The 18,931-nt window shown below is 30.8% G+C and overlaps 1 long non-coding RNA gene across 1 annotated transcript in view; it reads right to left on the bottom strand.

The window, feature by feature from the left end:
- LOC132941183 (uncharacterized) overlaps positions 1 to 18,258 on the bottom strand; it is a 37,002-nt gene extending 18,744 nt beyond the window's left edge. The window contains exon 1 of the long non-coding RNA XR_009664139.1: positions 17,871 to 18,258. This is a non-coding gene — a long non-coding RNA (uncharacterized LOC132941183). The remainder of the gene's footprint in view (positions 1 to 17,870) is intronic.
- Between the last annotated feature and the right edge of the window lie 673 nt (positions 18,259 to 18,931).

The following is an 18,931-nucleotide window of genomic DNA, read 5'->3' as shown; positions in this document are numbered from 1 at the left end:
TTTATGATTTACAGTACTGAAAGTAGTACTTAGATATCCACTACCTATAAATGGTGCATGTCTTATATTTTTACCAAACAAAAATATACACACAAAACGAAAATAGGTACCTACGATATTATTACGGCAGCCGGTAATTATTTATAAACGAACTGATAATGAGAAAATATAATATACCTGCCAACTAAACATATTTTTAAGTGCCCATCGCACATTTGTAATAATATTCGTCTTCGGTAGAAATTAATATTAATATGAGGACAGATGACAGAGTTGTCATGTATATTTATAAAAAAAAACAAAAAAACAAATAAGATGAATACAAAATATTATATTTAATTAAGAGAACAATAGGTAATTGGTTCAAGGTAAAAATAAAATTCGTAGTGTTTTTATTTTTAGCGCAATTGTTTTATTGTTAGGTGTACTCACGAACAATATTATTATTTTAATTAATTATTTTTAAAAACTGGTTTTAGGATTTTTGCCAATTACGCATTTTTGAAAACTAATTAACACACATTTTTGTTCGTTAATTTATTTGTTTTTTTCGGTTGGGTACGACGAGTACGTTTACATAATATATTATTTTACATCGAAATAACTAATGGGCGTAGATAATATTATTATATAAGACCGAAACTTCTGCGCCTTAATTTAGTGTTGTGCACATTTCAGACGTGTTTGTTTGGTTGCAAAACTTATTTAATTTAAGGAGAAATCGTTTTTCTTATTATTTTATAAAATATTATTAAACATTCACAAATTCACAATATTTTTTCCGTGCAATCAAATTGACAATTATCATAAGCACTAAACAGAAATAGAACAAATAAAGAGATTATGTAACTATACTATTAATCAATAAGTATAATGATAAAAAATGTATCTTTGTTTCAAATAAATAAAACAATGAACTCACAATTTACCGTATAGTTTTTGTTTAGAAGATTTATTATAACATGTATTTATGATTTAAATTTAATAATTATTTTTATATTTAATTTAACAAATCAAAAAATTAAGGCAATTTCAAATTGTTGTTATTTATATTATTATCATAGTATACATTGATTTCATATTATTCTCAATTGAGATTCATACATCGACTTTACATTAATTTTACACTCTTACTTACAAGTGTATTGAATTTTTATCATTGATATTTCTAAATTCTATTTATTGAAAATTGTTAGTAACTAGGTGTGTACGAACTAACTATAATTAAGACACACAATAAAATTTAGAAAAAAACTCCTGATAACTAACAATGTAAAATGATTTCATAAAAATCTTAAAAATAATTGTTTTTTAAAATTAAACGGTTTATACAGTATTATATAAAACAATAAGGTAATTTATTGGATTTTTATTTATGCACAATTATGTAAATTTAATATTTGATTTTTTACTTTAAAAATAATTAATTGTATCATTATTAATTAAAAAGAAAACATAATAGTGAAACAATTTATAAAAATAAATATAAATATTTTATAAAAATGCTTGAAATATCAATATAATTTTAATTACCTACGTTCTTATTTGGAACATAATATATTATATTACCTTATATTATAAGTTTCCAACAACAAAAAACCTACTCACAATGATTCATTATCTATTTATACTACTATGTTATAATACTAAAATAGTGAAATTTAAACGAACGAATAACTATTATGTTTCATTATGTAATGCCTATTTTAATGTCTTAAGTTATTAATTATTATTTATCAGCACTCATCAGGAATAGAAAAATGATGCAATTTAAATTTGTGAAAATGCAATAAAAGTTGCGACTTCATATTATAATAATGCTACAAGAGTAGTGAAGTATACTTAGTGCGCAGGAATTTGGTTGGTGGGGGGGGGGGACATGCATTGTTGTTTAATCTTTATTCTTTATTATATAAGCTCTATTCTAGGCGGAAATTCATTGTTTTGGCTATGAAACTCGTATATAATTTATTGCATATTTTTTCTGATTCGACCATCGAATTGATATCTATAGGATATACCATAACCGCATCAAAAACCAGCCAAAAAAAAGGCCCATGTGAGGATATATCCTCTATCAACCCCCCCCCCCCCCCTTGTGCAGACCACTGAATATACTATCTATAATAGACCTTTAAGGTGGTAAAATCTACATCTGTATAAAATATTGAATAAATTGTTATAAAATGTCAATGAAATGGTTTGGCCTAAAATATGTTTTTCACACTTTTTTTTACCAATAATGAATTTCATATTATTAACATAAATATGTTTTTGGACTGGTTACAGAATTTACTTTTATTTTCTAACTGATTTTGCGTAACTACGCTTTGTTTATCACCAAAAAAACGAATGAAATATAAAAATTACCTATTTCTCACTATGTATATTATATTATTATAATTAATGGTCACTTATTATAGGTAGTTATTACTACATATTTATGATTCATATATTTTAGACGAAGTGGAAAATATCGAGTAGCGTGCTACGTTTGTCATTTGGTTTTATTTTATCATAATGTAACGAACACAATTAATGAACTGAAACATTTACATTTTACACTATATATTTACAATATATACCTATATGTATATTGTGATTAAAAATTTCAAAAATAATTTTTAATTCGTCATCACGAAGACAAATTAAATATATGTTAACGCAGTTACAGTCACGACTCACGAGTCACGACGGAGTTCAAAATGTTATGTTATGACTATATTTCTGTTTAATAATCTTCGTACAATAATATTATCGATTAACAATAATAATAATAATAATAATAATAAATCATATATTCGACGACATACTTTTGGTCTTGGACCATATCAGGACAACGTATAAATATTAATGTGATTGCGAGTGTGTGTTTTAAAATTTATAATCTAATAAAAATGAAAAAAAAAATGTTTAATTACAGACGATGGCGTCGGTGGCGCCAGACGAGTTGACTGCACCGGCAATCGTCATATTATTATTATTACAGCATCGTGACTGCAATGTACGTACAATAATTCCAACAAAAAGCTTTTAGCGTCGTTATGGGTTTAGATAAGGGTTTTTTTTTGTGCTGGATGGTCCTTGCTGGCTTCGTTGGCTTGGCATAGACGGGATAGTTGATCTTTATACTTTAGAGAATTAGTAATTATACACGGTTTAGCAAGTTTAATAAATTATGTTATCATTACAACTGAAAATTTTGCCGATTGAAAAAAATCGTTAATACTAACTAAAGGTTCGGCAGGGCTGTGAATTTAATGCACTATAATAAACAGTTACTGATGTATGTATTTAAAAATTAATCGATTTAAAAAGTAACAAAGTTGGTATTATAAGTATATTCATTAATCACGCTGCAGAATAAATTATGTAAAAAGTACCACTTTAAAATTCCCAAATATGCAAATATGGACAACCTACACATCATAGAAATATGTTATATTAAAATTAGATAATATCAATAAATGAAAAAATAACCCTCGAATAAATAGGTGCATCCAAGCGATAATGTTACCTATAGTTGTATAACTAGTTATTTTTATAGTAGGTACCTTTTGTTGTTGAACGATGGAATAATAAAAATAAGTAGCCAAGTAGGTATCTATATATAGTATCTACGTAATATGTTTTATCAACTTTTAACTTTTCGAATAATTTATTTGTATGAAATTTGAATAACTACTAAGTATACACATTAATGTACAAAATATACACACAGACGTGTATCAAAGAAAGAGTTATTCTTATATAACATAAATATAGGTACATACACTCTCATCCGTCGATTATACACATTATATTTTAATGTGTCAAAAACAATAATTTGTTTTGTATTTACGAATTATTTTTTATTTAATCATTTATTTAATCATTATATTATAAGTATTATTTTTTTAGGTTGATAACGAATGCTATTAAAACAATTTATATAACGTTGTACTTTAACTATACATTAACTATACACGAGTTCATGAGTTCACTAAGGTCTTTAGGTTTAAAAACAAGAAATTAGCTTTATTTTATCGACAAATTGAAAAATAGTCAAAATATTGGTTAAGGTGCATATAAAATTATGTAGGTACAATGACACAATGTGGGTACTTATATTATTACAAACTCAATAAAATCGCTGAAAATTTAAAATTGTATATTACATATTATTTAAACTATGGGTATTTAAAAACGATATTTTTTAATTTTAAAAATAAACTGAATTTATTCGTAATATAGGCATTGTTTATGATGGTAATCGATCAAACTTGATGTGATCATCTGTATACTTTTGAAGATGTGATGTAAAAAACCAGATAAGAGTAGCATGCCTATATTGTAAAATAAACATATTATGCACATTACCATATAAAAACTATACACGCTGAATTGATTTAGGGAGAAGAAATAGTTATTCAATATTATATACATGTATATTATGGGGAGAAGAAATAAATTATAATCAGTTGCATGTTGAATAAATCACATTCTCATTTCACCATTTCAGTGATTTATCTCTTGATGGAAGTTTATTGTTTGAATTTTGAACAAAATTTGTTTTCAGCTGCTGACAGACTTTAATGTTTCTAATTTTAAGTAAAACATCTAAGACTATATTGTCTGAGTAATTTTTTATGAAGACGAGAGCAAATCGTCGGCAAATTAATTTATTGTTTAACGTATAAGAAGATTACACTAAAAGTCTATAGTGTTTTTCGGCGAACATATCAAAGGATTTGTTTTTATTGTACATCAGCTTGATATTGCTCACGGCTTCTTATTTACTATAAAAAACGTATTTTATTTAATTATTACATAAACTGCTTCTTTTGTGTTCAAACATGAAACGGTTAAGAAATGGAAAAAAATTAACTTATATAGTAACAGCAGACTTAGTTGGCAGATAATAGGCGTACAAGAGTACTGAGATAGCTGCAGAGTGTTCAACAATTACTATACTGAGGTAATAATTTCAAAAAATGTGACTTTAATATATTTATCATAAGCAATACTGCAATAGTTATGTTAGTATGTTAGGAAAATATTATGTCGCAACAACATCTATACACGCGAAAACGAATAAATGGGCTTTACGGCGGATCTGAGATTTTTAAAATGGATCGGGGTGGATTGAATGATTGTATGTTTAACAGAAATAAAGATTTAATTTTAATATGTTTATTTTTATTTGAAAAATGTTATTAATGTTATACATAAATTCGGTTTGAGGGGATAGAGGATTAGTAGTTAATACCTACTCATATTATAATATTTCTCCCGCGTAAATACGATAGTGATTTTTTTTTGCATAGCATTGCAAGAGGACATGTGGTGAATACCGGATAAAAAAAAACCGATTTAGTAATAATTTCAATACCGCATTGACTACATTCAACTGACAAACGTGATTTAAGGACGTATACAGAAAGCTTATAATAGAAAGGTTATATATATACAAGTGTTTGTCGGAAGTGGATTTTGAAAATAAGAGAGAAGAATAATTTACTGTTATTAAATCATTAGACTTGTGAATTTCCACCGTATACAAAATCAACGTGAGCTTAAAAAATAAAAAACCTAATTTGGTAGGTACGTCCATGTCACGTTTACCTATATTCGACATTTCTGCATAGTAGGTAGTTGTATCAATAATATTGCGTTTTTGTCAGTTGAGTTTATATAAGATATTATTATCACCGCTCGAAATGATTTTACATTGGTAATATTTCATCATCAAAGTAGAAAAGACATAATATTATTACGTACTATATATATAGTATATAGTATATTAAATAAGTACCTATACATTCGACATCGAATACCTTCGATACGACGCCGTTCATTTCGGCGGCAGGACTTGAAATGAAAACAAATCCTGTCGCGTATTACACGGACATATAATAATGTACTTACTAGGTTATGTACGTATGACATCCAAGCCGAATAATAAAAGTAAAAAACCGACGACGGGGCGAGAGATAAAATAAGATAACGTACAAATTTGCGAGTGAAGACGCCGCGATTTTTAGGTATAATAACAATTATTGTTGTCAACGGAAAGTAGAGTACCTACCATTAGGCTACCAATACCGTGGTATAATAATCAAATATTAATATACCTCTACTCAAATAAGTGTACTTTTTTCGCGTGTATCGCACGCGTTCAGCTCGGCACAGCGCTTAAATTTATAGCCATTAACGGCGGCGGCGGCGTTTATCCATTCAGCGCACGGCAATGCCGTCCTACCCCGCCGCCGCCGCCACCGCACCCCGCCCAAGCTATACCCTCGAACCGTCACGTTTTAATTCCGACCATAAATCGTCCGCCCGGTCGCATGCAAATGTGCGCGCGCGCTTTTATTATTGTCATAGTCGGCGGCGGAGCGGTGCAGGGAGAGTGGAATTATATAATTTCCATTATTATAATATACATATATATACGCGTGCTAGTGCGCGCGGCAAAGGGGTGCGCGCGTCCTTTCTCCTGCAGCAGCGGAGAAGCGACCGTGACGCGTCAAGCGGTGCGGCTGGAGTGCGGTGTGCGGGGACCCGTGAGACACGGGCCGGCGGACCTCACCCCCGCGGCTCCGAGAACCTCACCCCCGCGGACGATGGCTTGTGCGGCGCGGACTAATTAAACCCCGGAAGCGCGCGGTGGAGGGTGCAATTAAAACGGGCGCGCGGAGGGTGAGGTGCGTTTTTTTTGTTTGTTTCCGCCGGGTGGCGAGTATAATGTGATGTTATACGAATAAAAAAAATAAAAAATAAGAATGAATATAAACTCTGCCGCCGCAGCCGCACGGGTTCTTCGCCGCCGCCGATGGGGTTGCGGCGGTATTGATTTTTTTTTCTTTTACCTCTCCCCCACGCGGAAGAAAAGGGGTTGCGATGTGTATAAAAAAAAAATAAAATACAAAAAATCGCCCGTGCCAAAACGAGAGGGTTGAAGCGCCGAACGCAGTAAAAAAAAGGGTTCCCTTTCACCGTTGTCGTTTTTTTCCCTCCCTACCGCTGTTAGTTTTTTTTCATTACTCGCGCGCGTTTTCCTTCAAGATTGCCTCGTAATGCAGCTGAAATATCGATCCGACCACCACCACTTCCACTCCGTTCACTACCCCACCCCCCTAAAAAAAATACAAAACTCCCCGCACTGACACCGCGGTCTTACATCGCTCCTGTATCTGGCACTCATTATTTTTTAAGAAAGACATTTTCTCTTTTTTACTTTTTCCGATGTTCCGTCAAACCAAAAGACATATGTAGGTATACCCAACAGTGTTCGTAATCCACTTTACAAATGTCTCTCATCATCATAGCGTAATTTCGTATATTATATATATTATATTTACATCTATATGGCTATATTATATATATATACCTGTTTGTACCTATACAGTATACACTATACATGTATAAGTACATATTGAAAAAATGGTCACCGAGCGACCATCAATGCTGACTTAATGCTTTATTAATAGTATAATATATATTATATTATTATATGATACATATAGGTATGTATATAAGTACCTACTTATAATAATATTTGGGTATACGAAGTTTGGATATTATATTATTATTACGATAAAATATTATATCATAGGTACATGGATCGTCAACGAAATCGTTCTCTGGCGCTTGTTAAATACTTAGGTAAAGTATAATAATATGTAGTAGGTTGTAGGTAGGTATATATTATAATTTCTCGTGGTTTTATAGTATCCACGTTCGGGTCCAATACGGTTCATACACCGACTATATATTGAAATACAATAATATACATATATGACGCATACATTCTAGTTCTACACACCTTCTCGATCAGAAGTTATCTATCTCATCATATAATATTATATTATACCGCGTTATAGCTCAAAAGTCTATGCATTTTTTGAATGTAACACGTCCAATTTACTTCAACAATATTAGTACATCATTTCTGCAGTGTTTAGGTACGATTAATTTTTAATGACCAATATGCAAACAAGTTAAAATTGTATTAAGATTAATCGAAATTGATATTCTAACGTCATAATAATTTAAGAAACGATCGTTTGTTATCAGTCATACACTCTATATGACATAATAATATAGGTAATGATTTCACTTGTTTTTTTTAGTAAATTGTATACTATTATAGTATTATAGTATTATACATATTATACTTGCATACATACCTATACAATATACATGGTACATTAGTACGAGTGTACGACTGAGTGAAATAAATTATTTTTTACTATATCGTAACATAGCTATTTATTATACTATAATAAACTAGGTACCTATATATTATAATTTATAATAGTACAATATACTCAATTAAACAATATTATGACGAAGAGGTAAGCAATTTAGGTGTTAAAACGCGTTTGTTCTGGAAAGTTTTGAGTTGTATTAAAACTATTATTCAGAATTATACTATATTCACAAAATATTGATTGCATATATCGGCAAACTAAACATTGGTTATTATTAGAAAGATGCGGCTTTTTAATTAACACAATATAGTAATAGCCAGTAATAGTAATAGTAATAGCCAGTCGCCAAATGAAGACGTCCCTACTTGTACATGGACACATAGTACAATAGTATTAGCATATACACAAGTGTATACCTACAAGCTACATTATATTGATTAAATAAATGTTGGATTTTAGTTAATGTATAAATTGTATATAATATTATACATATATCATATAAGGCGTAGAGGGTGGACTGTAACCTGCAATATTGTAGTTATAAATTTCAATGAGATACGGTAGCGCGGTAGCCCTTTAAAACGATATTATAATAATACGAACAATTGAAATACAAACAAATTATGAAATCACGTCCTATCATGCATTATACGCATAGGTACATCGTGAATTATTATTTATATTATATTTTATAATCTAAAATATCATTACCCTTTGTGGTGTGTCGCCGTCGTTGCATAATATTGTATATATATTTTAATAAATTTTGTTTGTGTTATTTTTCAAAAGATTGGGCGCGACATTACCTAGGGGCTAGGAATCGCGGGAAATTGATTGGAGTCACCATGTACAATAATAATATACTATAGTATAATAAACAGATTTATGATTACATATTAGTATAATAATATATTATAATATAGTTGTTAAAATGTAGGTTTAAAGTATAGTGAAGATCGTCTTGAAAATCGTTAAAAATATATTATATGAACATGAAGTATTAGTTGATTCCGTCACGTTCATTGAACTCAATAACAGTTGATAACCATATTTCCTATTTTGTTTTTGGTAAAATATAATGCAGGGGTTCCCAAACTTTTTACTTTTCCGTTTTGGAAAATCTTCAAATTTTGGCGACCCACATTATACTAATGGCCTTTTTTTTTGTTTCAATGTACTTCGCTATTTTTGTGATCATTTTTAGTCTGACAGTGTTATGGTGACACACTTTACGTCACTGGTACTGTTGTAAGTTGTAATCGTCGCGGATAATGATCAATGATAAAACTAAATTCGAACATCTAAGTACATTGTACATTTGTACAGTATAGTATGTATCATATGAATATAATATTGTATTAAAATATAAAATATTTTACAGTATAATCTATTATTAAATAGTTTATATGTATATTACTATTTCAGAACTCAAAGCAACCTACCAAAAGTATAATCGTAACCCACAGTTTGGGAACCTCTGATATAATGTGTTTTGGTTTTCATATTATAATAAGTGCATAAAAACGGAGTCTTATTTAACTGTAAAAGTATATAGGTATACCGCCTAAACCATAATTTGTGCGTTTTTTCATACGATGGATTTTAATGGGATTAAAAAAATAAATATTCAACAAAAATGATGTATGCCTTGAATGTGAAATAAACTTTTTAAATTATAAATGATTTGCTGTTGAAATTAAAAATGTATGACACTCGAACAACGTCTAATATTTTGAATTTTTAATGTGTAATCCACCTGTAAGACGACCGATATCGTTTTTTATTACCAACTGGCAATTATACCATAACAGTGGTAACTGTATGATGAAATAGTACCTCCACGAAAAAAAACTAGGATGGTCATACTAATTTCCCTTATTTTAATTAGCGGAATGCGTAAACATTTTTCGAGTAAATCGTCTGTCTCGTGTACTTGTGATAAAAAATAAAAATATATATTATACAGTATGATTCGTTTATCGCAGGACACTCGATATTCCCTTACTTAAGGTACTTGCTCTAGTCTCTACCATATGCGGTACTATCCCTCCTGTCCATGAGGTGCAATCATTTAAAAAAATATCACTCGCTCCCTCCATTTTAGCCAAGAAAAATAAATATTTTTTTTTTAACGAAACATTGGTAACCGTAGTAGCTGCTAATAATATTATATACGATATACCACTGACATCAACGAGATCATCAATTTTTATTGGCTATTGTGCGCCACCACGCTAAGCGAAAAAGTAATAATAATGCAGAGTTTATGTAAGAACTACTAAGATCGTAATGTCCTAATTCTGGTAAAACGGTAAAAATCCCATTTTTTTACATTCACCCCTCATACACTCTGTTACCACCCATATTATGCTCTCTACCATGTTCTAACGTCTATAGCAGTGTTTCCCAACCTTTTTTTACTCAACGCCCCTTTTAGATTTTTAAAATCACACACCGCCCCCCCTTCCCCAATCAATTTTTTAAAATGATAAACGTTTTATTTTTTAATAAGCTATTTAATTTAAGACAAAATATCATTAACATTTTAACGCTACAATTTAGTTAATTTTAAATTTAAATACCTACTAATAATTAATAATTATATAATTTGATTTCGAATTCGCTAATATAAAATTATAATACAAAAAATACTTATGTGACTAATGACTGCCATGAGGTTGATGTTTTCCTGCTAACGAAATGATATCTGGTTCAATAGATGTCAGCATTAGTCTTAAATCTCCACATAACATTGTCGGAATCGGCTAATCATTAGCCGCTAATCGGAATCTATACGATAACTCCGATAATAACGTCAAGTACCTGTCAAGATAATTTTTTTGATATTATTTAAGTGTCTATAAATATTATACCTACATAATTGTGTTGATTACATTAGGTATTTTATTCTACGTAGTTATACATTTCATTACAATCAGTTATAAACAAAAAAAATTTAAATGATAGATGAGCGCCCCCTTTAGCGCCCCCCTCATAAAAACGCCCCCTTCAAAATAAAAAATGCCCACAAGGGGGCGGTAGCGCCCACGTTGGGAATCACTGGTCTATAGGATAGTTGGGGTTAAGGTTAGATCATATCAGAACAGGGAGGCGAGGAATATGTGCGTACTGCGTTACAATAATTAACCTGCTGTTCTAATAATAATATTTATAGTCATTAATCATTTATTTTTTTTGTGAGCAATAATACTATACCTAACCATATAAAGTGGGCACAATTTTCCAAGTTAATGTGTGTTTAAGTATTTTCGTTTTATCAGTTTTCTATACTTATATTTGCTTTGTCGTGCGATGATAATATTATAGCAATAAAAATAATAATGACCGTGGATTTCGTTTATATAAAAGGGTTATTATGGTGTATCTAGCCTCCACTATAATATCGTGTCGGGACTCATAATCCTCATACTATAACACTATACCGACATAGAAAAAACGCGACTCGTGAGTATTGACTGCAGTGGTGCACAATTCACATAATCGTATATTATATTATAATATCGGCCGGACAACTGAATATTTGAGTCTGATTTCTGACTTATCGTAATAGAGAATTGTGTGGCAAAACGAATATTAAAATGGTTATGTGGAATATAATTAGTATATTTATAATATATTTAGTTGCAAAGGAAACGTTCAATAAACGGACCATTTTCCGATTGTTTACGATTTTTTTTTATCGTTTTGTTGTTCGAATTGTGTTATTGATAATTGTAGATAATGAATATTATAATTATAAAATGACCATAATAATACTTTATTTATTTAGCGGTGTATAGGGTTATTTACATAATGTATGTCATTTGTTACACTGTGTCTATCCCTAAGGATAATAGCTTTGTTTTATAGATAGGTGAGACTCTAAAAATATAAAAATATAAACATGTCATCATAAAAATATATGATTATATAAATGTAATCCTTTATCTAATAAAGGTTATACAATATCAATTAGTAATTACAACTAATAATGAAAATAATAAAAATAATAATATTTGATGATATAATGACCGGGTCGAGTTAAATTTTTCCGAATATTATGTAATATAATGTTTTTATTTTATAATATTACAGTAAATCGACGGAACCTTCAAAAGTCAAAATTCCAGGAAAATTAATTTTTTTCGACTTACAAAGGTTAGATTGGGTTAAGTTAAATTAGGCAAAGAAACAGCATTTAGTTCGACTTTTTAAGGTTCCACTGTAATTTATTTTTAAAGTATATTACTTATAGTTTAGTTGAAAAAAGTCTAGGTTTGTGGTAGGTATATTATTTTTAGAGAGATGCTCGGTGCTGCTTGTATGCAATTTATTTAGGTTTGCGGCATTTGCGAAATTCCTCCCTAGACCACTGTACCATAATATTATTCTATTATAGATTAAATATTAAAATAATTCTATTTTTTTAACCAGTTAATATTTAAAATGGCCTTGAAGCGTGTTATAAAATGTGTATAATTTATGCGATTTTATGTTCAATCATATTAGGAATTTAGGAGGTAAGTACCTATACATATATGTTTCAGGCCAGATTTATCACTCTGAGAGCAAATATTAGAAATAAAAGTTGCACACCCAGGAGCGCAAATCATGATGGTGCTAATTTGAAAGCCGGGGGTGCTAAGCCCACCCAAGCCATTCCCTCTCACCCCCACTAATGCGCCTATTTACATACCGACTGACCTCGCTTACTAAAAATGAAAAATATACCCGTAATAATTTTATATTTGATCCCTGCAGCCGTTAATAGACGCGCGTGTGCTTCTCGTAATAATAAAATTGTCGTTGCAAAAAAAAAACGTCTGCAAAGAGAACGTCACGCAAAATGTCGATCTCATCTTTCTCGGAAAATTGTTTATTTTTGGACACGATTACCCTGTACGTACACCGAGTTTCCATGAATCACGTTATATAGTATAAACACGTGGCTGGCCGGAAATATATACGCGCATGGACCAGTTGTGGCTAAAAGAAAATTTGTATTTTTAGATCAATAATTATTGCTCTTACCTTTTAGTTTTACCTTCAGGTATAAAACAATATATTATGTTTGTGTCCAATCTAATTCCACCAACGTTGGATTATAATACATTAATACGCATGATACACAAACTATGTTTATTAAAAAAATTTTAAATTTACAACTTATTTCTATATTGATCGATGGATTACCGAGAGAGACTTAATTATATAGTTAAATATTTTTTTTTTAGAAAAAAAATATAATTTTGAATTTAAAATGTCTATAGCTGATTATTGGAGTTGAGCTTATGTAACGGTGTCTGGACTTTTATGAAACATAATTTTAGCCAACATACGCGTACTAGTATGAATTTGAGCGATACACACGAAATCGAGTTTTAATTTTCGCAAGCTATTTATCAGCTTAATTGGTTCGTTGCATTGCATAATACTTTATAATATGGGGTAACACAGTAATTAAACTATTAGATACTTTTATATTATATTGTATAATTGTAATTTATTATTATTATATATTTTATAAGTGTTCATTATTATATGTTATTATTTTGTTTGTAAAGTAATTATTAATGTTGTATTGAATATAATAAATGTCATTTATGCATATTTTAAATTTAAATTAGGTACCAATGTCTATTATCTATTGCAATTGGACAATTATTGGTATATTAATCATGAAAATTACCGAGCGTATTGGTATATGAATATTGGTATATCTGATATCAGTATACAAAAAGATCATTATAAGCACAATAGCGGTAAAGTCACGATAAGATTATAATATCTTATCATAATAATATGAATTAAAAACACGTGGGTTCTATCGCTGGACAGTCTCTCCCTCCTCGGCTCCTCATTGTACATTAGTACTAAACTATGGTTATAACATCATTGTTCATCTGTATCACTGTGTGTATATTATTATGATGAATAATAAACTTATTGTGTCGTATGATCACAGATTGTAAGTAAGTACTCTTTTGTTAAGTAAAAAAAAAAAAAAAACAAAAATCATGACTGAAGTAATTTATGATATTATGCAGTTTTATTTATAGTTCATCCATACACATAAAATGTAATTGGTGCACATAAATTGTGACGACAGACACAAACAAAATAACGTACACATGACACAAGTCATCATTGTAAAACCAATACTGTGAAACCACTGTTGAAAAACATATTTATTTATATTATTTTAATGTTTTTATTTACATAGACTTATCTCTAAGTTGGTTTTCAAATTCATCGATAATATTATAATATTAATGTCATGATAATGCTATTTCAACTGTCGTATATACCTCCCAAGTTCTAAGTTATGCGGGGTTATCCAATCTTTGAATCTTGTCTAGACTTATACTTATATATTATTCTATTCTGTGCTTATATACTTTATGGATTATGTGGACGGACGCGGTGTCTTTCAAAATAGTGTGGCCACCGACCAAACGAGTCTAATCAGCATTAGTAATGCTCAAATTAGGCTCAATATTTGTATAGATAAGTGCACAGGGAAGATTTATTATGGAAATCTTTATTGATTATTATTGTTTTCAGTATATTATCTAAAAATACTACCTACTATTATAATATTATATAAGATGCACTACATGTATATTTTTTATAAGTAGGTAAATACATTTTTTATTTTAGTAAACATATAATTTTATAGCACAACGTTTATACCTACGTTAAGATATAAGCGCAGAATATTCAAATTTATAAAACGTATAAAAAAAATACATTTCCCGTATAGAACTCATTAATTTTTACTATTACCTATTTTAAGTTTTTGAGTACCTAGGTATTAAGGCGATCTTAATTTTTATTCAATTTGTTTGGATTGTGTACAGTAAAAAAATAATCACCAAATAGTATTTAAAATTAATATTGATCCCATGTATTAATAATTATAAACTACAAACGTACCTGTAGGTAAGTGAACATAATACACGAGTACTGACGGAATATTGACATTTGATTTGATGTACCAATTCGCATATAATGTATAATATATTAATATCTATACACATGAATTCTTTATGTTCACAATTTAAGATATTTTATTGAACGTTTTAATAAAATGAACACATTAACGTAGGTACCTAAACAATTATGACATGTTCGTACTGACTACTGAGTTATAATATTTTATTTACAGCTTTTAATCTCCAGAGATTCTCACAGATATATACTATAATACTATGGTATAGAGTATCTGCGGTGATTCCAAACGTTGAATTTGAATGAACAATAGTAAGATTTTGCCATGGACAAATAAATATTTATATTATTTATAATATGACGGCCGTGGTTTTAACTTATTTTAACATTTGTAAAAGTTAAGGAACGGTTGGTACGACTGCACACTACTGCAGAGTATATTATTATATTGCAGGTCAGCATGGTTGTTACTCCACAGATAATAATAATTATAATGTTCCTAAAATGGATACTCAACTCCCGAGCCCAACTCTTTGAAATCCAGTGTTATACCACAGAATAGATTAAATGGTTATACATTATCATTATTATTATTATTACTTGGAATCAGCTGATCAATCACCGCTTTCGAAAAAAATAACGATTCCGACATTCGAGGGGAAAAAACTGGGTTTATCGTCATAAATTTCACCGTCTCGCGATTTTACGAAGCTTACCTATATGTTATTGTTGCACGCGAATAAAATATCAGGTATATAATATAGGTATCGGCTATACCTAATATTATGATCGATATTAGACGTATATTTTACTGCAGCTGTACCATCGATATGATATTTACTATAAATATAATGTTATACACCGCGTCGAGCTGAGCTAGTCGTCGAGGAGAATGCCCAATAAAGGAATCGTTGACCGGACAGCTTATTTAGTTTTATCGTAAGTACATTACACTGTCCAGGTGAATTTCAGACCATTGTGTTCGTAAACATGTATGATTATTATATGTTGCATACAATTACACGTTATTATTATGACGTGTCAGGACTTCTGAATAAAAGTCAATCCTGCAAAGTCTCATAAAATGTTTATTGTGTACACGTGCCAGCTAAATTTGAAAAGTCGCGACTCGTATGGGACAAGCGTACCAATATATTGTATATTTTATAATAGTATGATATAGCTCACTATTCAGTATACGATATAATATCGCAGATAGTATTAACTGTTTTGTGATAATCTGTGATAATATTACGTGAGCAGCAGTGGCGGATCCAGTGGTGAGGGGGCAAGGGGCATTCCCCCCCATCCCCAAAATCGCCGTGGTTTCCCTTTGTTTTACACTGTGTTTAGCCAATTGTGTAGCCAAGTCTGTATATTATATTTATAATTATACTATATTCTATTTAGTAATTACCATTTCCGTGTAACATGTATTCATATATTATGTATTACGATCAACTTTTAAAACAACTATGGTCAAATTAGTAAAAGGTTTTTGGTTATTACTATGTAGGTATAGTAATAGTCCTAATAAATATTTAGTTATTTAATGTAACATTGTAACAACGTCTTATTTTGTTTGGTGTAACATTTTTTTGACTACTATAGGTTAGGTACACAGCTAAAATAAAACGAGGGCTACGGCCAATCTAAAAGGTCTATTCAGTTTTTATAACTTGATTACTTAAATGAGTATAAGTAAAAATCAAAAAAAAAAAATTAAAATGGCCTATAAAAATTAATCTTACAAAAACGAATATTAATTCTTTATATAGGCATAACATTTATAAATATATGGTAGATTATGACCTGAGTATGCAAATGTGGGGATTAATTAGTTGAAAGTTAATTTTTCCTAACTTTTTAAATTCATATCTGCAGTGTGATAACTTAGCTATTGCCTATTAGTTAATATTTTGAATCCATTAAGTTAAAATGAAATATTAATCTGATATATTGAAAATGTACGTACCCTAGTATAATAGGTTTACATCGATTATACCAACCTGTAAATATACAAGATTTTAAAAAGGAATCAAAATTAAAAACAAAAAACAATTTCCATGTTTATTGATAAAACAATTGTACACTTTACGCATAATATTATACACACTGCTGTAGTATTTTTACTTTTAAGAGTAAAATCAAATGTAAGACCGTCGAATCTACGATTAACTTTTATCATACAAATATACAACTATAATAATACCACATTTTTTCAAAATTTAATCTGTTACATTACTTTTTGCTATAGCCAGTTTCTCGAACTTCCGATCTCAAACAAAGGAAACTTCGAGAAATTTAAACAGTTCAAAGTTCGTTCTAAATTAATACTCGAAATCGAATATTTTGAACAGTTTGAGAAATATCAAGTTCGATATCGATATACCAACGATTAAATAAATATAATTTTAATTTTATAAAATATAAATAGTTGTACCACTTGTACTCTATGATAATATGTTTATGTATCATTTTATTTAAAATTAAAATAGATTAATAAATTAAATTTAAAATTTGAAAGTTCATAAAAAATTAATAAAATCCATGAGTTCGAAAAAATAAACAAAGTTCTAATTTGAATTAGATTTTATGAAAATTAAAGTCAACCCTTCCCTACACATTTGCAGCCCCCCTCCTTGCAGTGTGTACGGACTATAATAACAACAACAAAATAATAATAATAATAACAACACTGATAATGACGTATAAATAACTTACCGATAAAGACGTCACGAATACGAGTGATAATATGGCCGGTGCGGGTAGCGCGCGCGCACGCGTGTGTTTGCGTACCAGTGCGCGTGTGCAAGTGGGCGCGCGCGATCGCGTGAATGGCGTGCAGCACGTGGTGTGCACGGCGCGCGAGCGCGTAATGCGGTCGCACGTCCCGGCGGTGGACGCGTACGACGCGGAGCGCAGAGCGTCGTGTGTAGAGAGCACGTGGCGCGCCGCCGACTACTGACCGCCGGGGCGACACATCACGCGCGCGTACGTGACGTGTGCGTGTGTATATATTGTACAGACGTATACGCGAGCGTACGTGTTGTCAGCGCGTATGTATATACCTAGTACTACGTCGTAGTCGGCGGCTTTCGCGAATTCCGCGTGCGCTCGGACGATTCCAGGTGTGCGTGCGTTTCTGTGCTGGCCGCCTGGCGCGACGTGTGAGCGTCACCGGTGTGGCGTTGGCGAAGGGACGCGCGGCGTGCCCCGGCCACCCGCCGTATCGTGACCCACCGGCCACCGCGCGCCCGCGATCCAGCCAGCAGCTAACGGGCGGCACTCGACGGGCCGCCCTTTACCGCGAGCCGGATCAATGGACACGGCTTTTTGACGACGCTCATAGCGATTTATAGTATCAGCAGCCAGCTATAATAGGTATCGCAATCAGCTGAGATGAGCAAAATTGAATTTGGTGTTAGATTCCAACGACGTTTTGAATTTATCCAATAACGACGTTTCAAATTTTGTTTCTCTAGGGAATGTCAAATCAACAAATACGAATTATTATGCGTTCTTCAAAACGAGTAGCAGAAATAGTTATAGGATATAGTTTAGTCGATATATTTAGGATTTGAACTAAAATATAAAAGAATAGAAACAGCGAATCGTCAACGTAGGTACACGCTCTTTTTTAGATTGTTTAAATCATTTTTTTTTATACCTAATTTTAAACGTATAGGTACAAAGGGAATGGTAAATGCTTTAAAAATACAAAATATCCAGGTTTTGGTGATATAAATACATTTTTTTCAAAAAAGCTTAGGTATAGACATAGA

This window comes from Metopolophium dirhodum, chromosome 3, assembly GCF_019925205.1.
Source record: "Metopolophium dirhodum isolate CAU chromosome 3, ASM1992520v1, whole genome shotgun sequence".
NCBI classification, from domain to species: Eukaryota; Metazoa; Arthropoda; class Insecta; order Hemiptera; family Aphididae; genus Metopolophium; species Metopolophium dirhodum.
The sequence above is the reverse complement of the archived record's forward strand: the minus strand, read 5'-3'. Positions and strand labels throughout refer to the sequence as shown.